Source organism: Dysidea avara, chromosome 2, assembly GCF_963678975.1.
Source record: "Dysidea avara chromosome 2, odDysAvar1.4, whole genome shotgun sequence".
Lineage (NCBI taxonomy): Eukaryota > Metazoa > Porifera > Demospongiae > Dictyoceratida > Dysideidae > Dysidea > Dysidea avara.
This window is the reverse complement of record NC_089273.1, coordinates 5,240,700-5,249,408: the sequence shown is the minus strand read 5'-3', so window position 1 is coordinate 5,249,408 and position 8,709 is coordinate 5,240,700.

Below are 8,709 nucleotides of genomic sequence, written 5' to 3'. Positions count from 1 at the left end.
AGCTATGGAGTATATATACAAATACAAAAAGAAGTGAAATCTAATCCAAAACAGCCAAGCTATAAAAAAAGGAGTGTGGCCCCCAAAAAGGCTATGGTGAAAAAAGATGTGAAACCAAAGGTGGTGGCCAAGAAATGGCTGTGATGGTAGGTTAATGGTAAAAATTTCAATAACGACAATTCAGGTGAATTTTGTGCCAAGACCAAGCGGCACCAGATTAACCTGAATTGCCGTTATTAAAATTTTTACCATTAACCTACTATCACAGCCATTTCTTGGCCACCACCACTGATTTCACATCTTTTTTCATCATAGCCTTTTTGAGGGTCGCACTCCTTTTTTTACAGCTTGGCTATATATTCTGTAGCCTTCTGAATATATGTGTACTAGGTTGGATATTCACAGTTCAATCTTCAAGTGTTTGACCTAAGCAATAAACAAATCCTGAGGACTGTAATATTATTGGTAATAGCACCATTTTCTTAATTCACTTAACAGTGGTATGCTAGTTATAAGGAAGTTACTATCATTAAAGTACTTGACATGTACTGTGTTTCAGTATGTCGGGAAAGTTTAAAATAACATTAGCTGTGGCTTTTTGACTACATCAGTACTTTTTTCAATGTTGTAGACTTTTTCTGAAGCCATGCAACATATTTGAATTACTCTCATCATTAGTGTAGTGATCACATGATCAGGTTTCAATTATTTATTATGGTTAGCTGAACTATATACCATCCTATTCACATGGTAACACAACATTACAATAATCATAAAGTGCTGAGTTACTTTGTATTCTTCAGCAAATTTTGTAACCAATGAGAACAGAATATAAAGCCTAAGAGCCTATTTTAACCTGGTCAATTTGGCAGTGCTGAGGTTCAGGTTTCAAGTCAATGACTGGAGTTTATAGCATCTTTTTACTGCAGAGAATGGCTTTGAATGTTGTAGAATAGTTGCTGCTCCACATAGACTTGTACATACATAGATACTTCAAGCATAAAATTAACACTATACAGCTGTCACCAATGTGGGATGTATACAAGTGAATATCATTCACTACAGTTGAGGCGATTATTGCAAGTACTATCATTAGTGTCAAAGATGAAGGACAGTACTGGTGGAGTGGCTTGGCACCAAGAAAGAGAATAAGATGAAATATCACCTATCCAAGACAGGTAACATAAAACACAACAGGTCCTACAAAGCACGTCATGCTACACCCTGTCACACAACAGGACACAACATTTACTGAGTATAGGAACAGAACACTTGTATCCTGTTAAATAAATTTATTGTGATAACTAAAGATTACATGGCCATGACATGTTATAAATGGTTAAAGTTTGAAAAAGTCTACAAATCTTAGGATCCCATGTGCCCTGTTTTCACAGACCCAATCTTAATCATATTATTATGTACATTTCAGCAGCAAATAATTATTTCCATTCCACAAATACCATTATACTGGCTTCGTGTACTTAAAATGATATCCTGTATATGAAATATGTCTTGATATCAGTCTTGTTCTAGTTCTGAGTAATGATACACTGATTAGATTGATTTATTACGTGTGTAGTTCTTGTGATGCACTGTGTTATTGTGGTTCTGGAACTACAGTAAATAAATACATACTATATGTAACTATAACAACTAAACTGAAAACAAAGTCCAAGATTTGGTCCTTAAAGTAGATTGAGCTAAAACATTTATTGTTACTCAATATACTGGCTGTTTGTATCTGCTGTTAACATTCCAATTATATTCTCTTTTCATTCTCGATCACCTCTTCATTGTTGGTCTAGTGTCAGCATTGTTTATAAATAGGCACAGTTTGTATGGAGAATGTGTTGCTAAGTAGAGAAGTAATGACTTTTCATACTTGTTTTGGATTATGTGCACAATTCAGACCAACTCACTGTCAATAGCTCTTACAAAGTAGTGCAAACATGTTATCTTTTAGACAGAAAACTCAAAAGAGCTCTTTAGCTGACAGTAGCCTTCAGTAAAACTTGTGAATTCAATATATAGAGGAGCTTTAAATTTTAAACACAGATTACATGTTTAGCTGCTGATATAATAGTGATAGCTCACAGTGATATATAATGACTCAGTTAGAACTATATTATGGTTTGTGCAGTAGCCTGCTGAATAAAGGTAGCTCCATTATTGACATAGAATTTGAAGTCTAATTGTTAATGAGTATTATAGGTTGGATATTGTGTGGTTCAGTTTTCTAACCATTTGTTTGACCCAATCAATAAGCAAATCCTGAGGACTGTAATTGGTCATGGTTCCATTTTCTTAATTCACTTAACAGTGGTATGCTCATTGTGAGGAAGATTACTATCATTAAAGCACTTGTATTGTGTATGGGATAGTTTGCTGTAACATTAGTTATGAGTTTGTTTGACTGTTGATTACATCAGCAATCTTATTTCAGAGTTGAAGACTTTAAATTTTCTGAAACCATACAACACATTTAAATCACTTGCTAAAGTTCAACATTAGTATTAATAGCAATCATAACCAGGCAATACGATTCTGCAAGAACTTTAAGCAAGATCTTGCAAGAGAATCTGGTCATTTCTTGCAGTATTTTAAATCCTGTAAGAGATTTCCAGGATCTTGCAGGAATCTTGCAAGAGAGTTGTGTTATAAACAATCCTGTCATTTCTTGCAAGAACTTGCAGGATCTTGCAGGATCATTTTGCTGGGTATGATCAGGTTATGATTGTATACCTGTACATATAGTAGCTTAAGCAGCTATAAAGTTACAGGTAGCTACACTGTATATATGCACAGTTGCAGTGGGTGAAAAGACCTGTGAAAACAGGGCGTCTGGGCACAAACTACATGCCATCCCACAAGTCATATCTCAGTATCGGAATAAAATACGTATTTGCACTCTGTAAGTTGTGTTATTAAACATATTGAATGTTTAATTAGACTAAAATTCATGTGGCCATAGCTTAATGGAATGAAAAGTTATGGGTGGTGAAATTTCAAAAACGTAGGCAAATTTTTGTGTGCCCAATTACCCTGTTTTTGTAGGCCAAGTCACAAATACTGTATCCGAAGTACTAACAGTATAGGTACATACTTTGTATTATTCAGCAAGCTATGTAACCAATGTGAGCAAATAATAAAGCATAATTAACTCTTTTTAAGGTGGATAATGAGGTAATTCTGTGAATGCTATCCAACTACTAACACTGTAGGGACCTGTAAAAAGGTTTAAAGCCTGTGAATACAGGGAATCAGAAGCATGTGACTAAAATGTGAAGAATGCAGGAAAACATCCAAACCCAAAAGTACAACTTTACAATATTTAACAGAAATGACTATATTTATAACAGAGTGTTAATACTGAATTGCTGGAGTTCTTCACATTGGTCTGAATTGCATACAGTACATCACAGCACAGACAAGAAGTGGGACTATATCCTTCAAACTTATGAAAAAGACACTCCCTTCTGCATGTGGTGCTTGTAATGTAATTTCACATGTTTGCATTTATTTGGATCATTCTTATCTCTTTGATCAGCATTAAAAGTACAAGTGACTCACCACCATCTTGGCCTGCCCTACTAGTTTCTTGAGTGTAGCATTCTATATCTTCAGGTGGGCCAACATGGATGACTTTATGAACATCATTGCAATTAATTCCCATCCCAAATGCCACAGTGGCAATAACAACTGAAGATATAGAATGAGTTTGGATGTTTTGATATTTTGGTGACTTGATGCCCAGCAACATGAGGTTAAGGTATTAATTGTCAATGCATTATTCAAGTCAATGATTTGGACCTTATAGCATTCTTATATTGCAGAGAATGTTATATTTACATGTTGTTGAAGAGTTGTGGTTCCACACAGACTTGTTTGAACATAAAATTCACACCAAATGAACACTATGCAGCTATGTTATACAGTATTAATGCACACTGTATGATGTATACAAGTGATTATCACTCACTATAGTTTAGGTGTTTATTATAAGTACTATCATTAGTGTGAAAGATGAAGGAAAATGGATAAAAGTAGAACAAGAAAGAGAACAAGATGAAATTATATCACCTTACCCAAGAAATAGAAAATAAAATGTCACTGGGACAGGTCATGTGACTGAGTACAAATCATATCCTGTCACACTACAGGTCATAAGTTACATCAGTGCAGGAATAGAACGCTGGATTCTGCAAATTAATAAATGTTTTGTGAGAACTAAAATTTGCATGACCATGAAATGTTACATGTAAATAATGAAAGTTTGGAAAAGTCTACAATTTTTAATTTGCCCACTTGCCCTGTTTATTCGCAAACCCAATCTCTATCATATTAGTTGTGGGGGATCAAGTCACCAGGGATTTGTTCTGCACTTTTCATGTTCCAGCTACATGTTACTGACTCTCTGTATTCACAGGCTTTAAGCTCCCTCACAGATCCCTAGTGGGATAGCATTCACAGAATTATTTACAATGATATTCCACAAATGCAAGAACACTGGCTTCATGTACAGTATGTTGACTTAAAGTGATATCCTGTATACGAAACATGTCTTGATATCAGTGTTGTTCCAGTTCTAAGTATTAGGAAGTAACAATACACTAACTTTTTTATTATATGTACATAGCTCTGATACTATTATAGTAAATAAATACTATGCATGTAGCTTTAACATGTAAACTGAAAACAGAGTCCAAGATTTGGTCCTTACAGTTGAGCTAACACATTTCCATGTTACTGGCTGTCTCCCAGCTATGGAGATTCCGATTAGATTATTGTTAAGGGTTTACAGCACAAGTGCTGAAGGTCTGTAGGACACCTGGTCCTACAGCCTGTTTAAAGATGTCACATTAAGTACGTTTGAAAAGGTGCAGAAAGGATAAAAAATCCATGACTGGACCTGGGAAACCTCCATCCGAACACTTGCAGGAGTTTACCAGGCTGTCAGGATGTTTTCTCCTGGTTGATTTCATGTATTTGTACCCATAGGAACTCGAGAGTGACTTATTATCTCAAAGTACCCCATGTGGAACCAAATGGACATAATCTTTTGTCATTCTCAATCCCTTCATAGTATTTTAACCTCACCTATCAATCAGTTCATATGGAGAATGTGTTGCTAAGTAGAGAAGGGGTATCATAATGGTACTACACAATATTGCAATAATCACAATATCAAAACAAATATGACTATCCATATTGGTTTGGATTACATGCACAATTCTGATCACTTCACTGTCATTAGTTCTAAGTAAACTCCGAAGAAAGTTTAGAGGCTATATTTATGAAGGTGAATTGTTTAGCTTAGCTACAGTAATCATCAGTGAGGATTTCATATCTAAACAATTTAATGAAAGCAACTGGTACATATGTTGCTCTAGTAAACTGCATGGAATCATCAAACAAAAGCATATCAATCTGTATTATTGAAACTCAGTGCAGTAGTTACATATTAATAACACTATTATTGAGTTTATTAGTTTGACATATAATTATTATTATGCATCATACCTCAATTATCCTTCTTTAGTTTTTACGTAAATATAGTGATACGCTACTTATAGAATTTATGAGCTACTAAAAGAGGTGGTTTCTTCATCCTGATGTAAATACATAGTATTATTTAGTCTCTATCCAACTTGAACCCACAAAGCAGGCTAGTAAAAGAGAAGCCTGTGTAGCAGGGAGTCAGAAACATATTACTAAAATTATGTTGGAATGCACAAAAAATCCCAGAACTGGTGGTGACTTAATTGATCTACAGACACCTTGTAGTTTTGGCAAGTGTCTGAAGACCCATACAGCCTGGCAACCATGACTTCCTCTGCATTCAACCAGTATGTAAACATCATTATATTCTGTATTACATTCTGATTGGTGAGAATGGTGAAAAGTACAGCCACTACAGTATAATGTAGTAGGCGACTACACTACAGCATCTCTTATAACATGTGACTAGGAATCATAACCACAAGAAATGCTATGTATGCCAGAACAAAAGACAACAAATTGCTGGTGAGTTGCTACATGTGCACATTCATATTGGTTTCCAAGTGTAAATGCCATTCAATTTGATATCCTGGATATGAGACACTGCTAGTACCACTGGCTAATAATTAAAGTAATGGAACTAACAATACATCACGTACAGCAATTTTTATTGGTATTCTTAGAAAGCTCAACAGATTAAACCATGCTATATAGTATATCACACAGACTGATGTAACATACTGAAGTACTTATGCATCCATTTTCATGAATGCCTTAGCTGTGGCATGCTCATCTGTGACTGCCATAAAAGTACACACGTCAGAATCTTATGTTGGTCTGTCTAGTATGCTAGTTTTTTGGTATTTCAGATTTGAAGATTTCCTCTGAACCTGTATAATAATTATGTAAACTATTTTGAATTGCATACAACAATGCATAATACAGTATCATCATACTCGTACATGCTACCTCACTTGGTGACTTTTGAGAAGTCTACTTAAAGCCGGTGACTATAGTATAAGGAGAGTCAAGTCATTACATCAAAACGCTGCTATCATGGATTCAATATGATTTACCACATATTATAAAAAATGCGATTAGGAAATAACTCTGATTAGTCAAGTATTGCCACTATAAGTAAATAATAGTTTTACTAGCTATAGCCAGTAAATCATGCAACTGTATGGCTACTTTTATGCCTTGTACAATCACAATGTACTGCACCAAAGGAGTTCAGTTGTTTTCATTACTATTGCTTGAGCTGAAGCAGTGGAAGAATATGAGAGAGAAAGCCACCAGAGAGAATAATCTTAGAAAAAAAACATGAACATACGTATAATTATAATCATTATAATATATATATTTATATGTATATCTTAACAATCGAAAATAGTGGAATAGACTAACCAGTAAGACAATGAAACTTTCATTCATGCCATTATTGGGTATTGAAGGGGGTAACATTTATACGCTCATGCACCCTGTTTTCACAAGCCCAGTCACATACACACTTGACAGTATAAAATAGTACTATTTTATTACATACTGAAAAGAACATACCTTTGCTGACAATGACTGTATGTATTCTTATGTCTTCCAATGACTTCCATTTTAATTCATGAAACATCAATGTATAGCACTTGAATAAGTTATCATTAAATTGGGCAGCTTCATGTTGTACCTTTTACCAAGGCAGTTTTATAACACTTTTTATCTAATAACCAAGTTACAGATGCATATTCAACTAATGGGCTAACTATAATGTCAAATACATAAGCTTTCATGTTGTCGAGCATGTGTTAATTTTACCAGACTGAAATTTATGTGCTTTGCTTGTGACATTTGAGATGTGTTACTCCAACTAAGGTTAATGGTAATGGTGACACAAAAGTATACTAAAGCTATAGCAATAATGTAATTTATCACCCACAGTCCCACAATCAAAGCTTTCTACATGCTCATGTTGTTACACTTCAATTTGGCCTCTGTCATTATTACTATCCTTGATGAAATTTGCATGGCCCAATGTAAATACACTCACAAAGCGTACCTGCATAAACTTACTATAACCTCCACACAATGATGTGTCTATACAATGACATCATTGGCATATAGATCCTGATTATTATTAGCTATAAAGAGCAAGTAACATGGAACTCTGTAGAACTCCTGAAAGAAATGCCAGTAATATAACTCCATCCAAAATACCTCTCTGCTGTCTATACATACAGGTAAGGCATGCAGTGTTAGGATTTTTCACTGAGGTGATCATTACATCATTCTTGAGGGGTGTTTAAAAATCCTTGGAAGGGGCCAATTTTAGAGGCAAATATGTGACCGGATTTGCAAAAAGATACACTTTTCATCCACAAAATTTTACCCGTTTTTAAAACTTCTATAATTTTTTTGATCATGGCATATAGCTAATTGTCTGAAATTTTCCACGAGTGCAGCTACAGTATCTGGCTGCATTTTGATATAGCTAGCTACAAGTTGATTGATTGATTGATTGGTATTTTTTTGGCTCCATGCAATCGGCTACAGCCGTTCTTCCTTGCAGGAGAATAAACATTACAACACAAACATACTGTACAATAATAGGCTACAGAAGCAATGCACAACAACAATAACACAAACTACAACTACATGTATTTAGCTAAAGCACAATAGCTACAAATAAGACAGTAAATACAAAAAATAGTTATTACAAAACAGATTGTAATGACACCTTGTAATGATATCATGGAGAAAAGTTGGCACACTATTCCACCAATGGGATGCCTTATGTCTGAAATACAGTTAGATTGTACCGATATGGAGCCACAATAAATGGCTTGATTCTGGTATAATAATGATCTTGGGTACTTCCAAAGTGAATAGGAGGCTCCAATGGGATACATCTAGTGTGCTGATACTGAAGAAACGTGACACAAACACAACGGAATTGGATAAGATAATGTAGTGGTAGCCACTGAAAATGTCTAAAGAGTCTAAAGAATTAACAATTTAGTCAAAAGCCAGCAGTAAGATATCTTCAGTAGACTTTCCATGTCGGAAAGCATCCTGATGAGGGTGAAGCAAACTATTCACTGGGTGTAACTAATCACTGGACTGGACTACTGGACTGGAACACTGGACTGACATATTTTTGGTTTCTACACATTCTGAGGTTGGTTTTATTGAGTCCTGCTAGCCAAGGGCCTTCAGAAA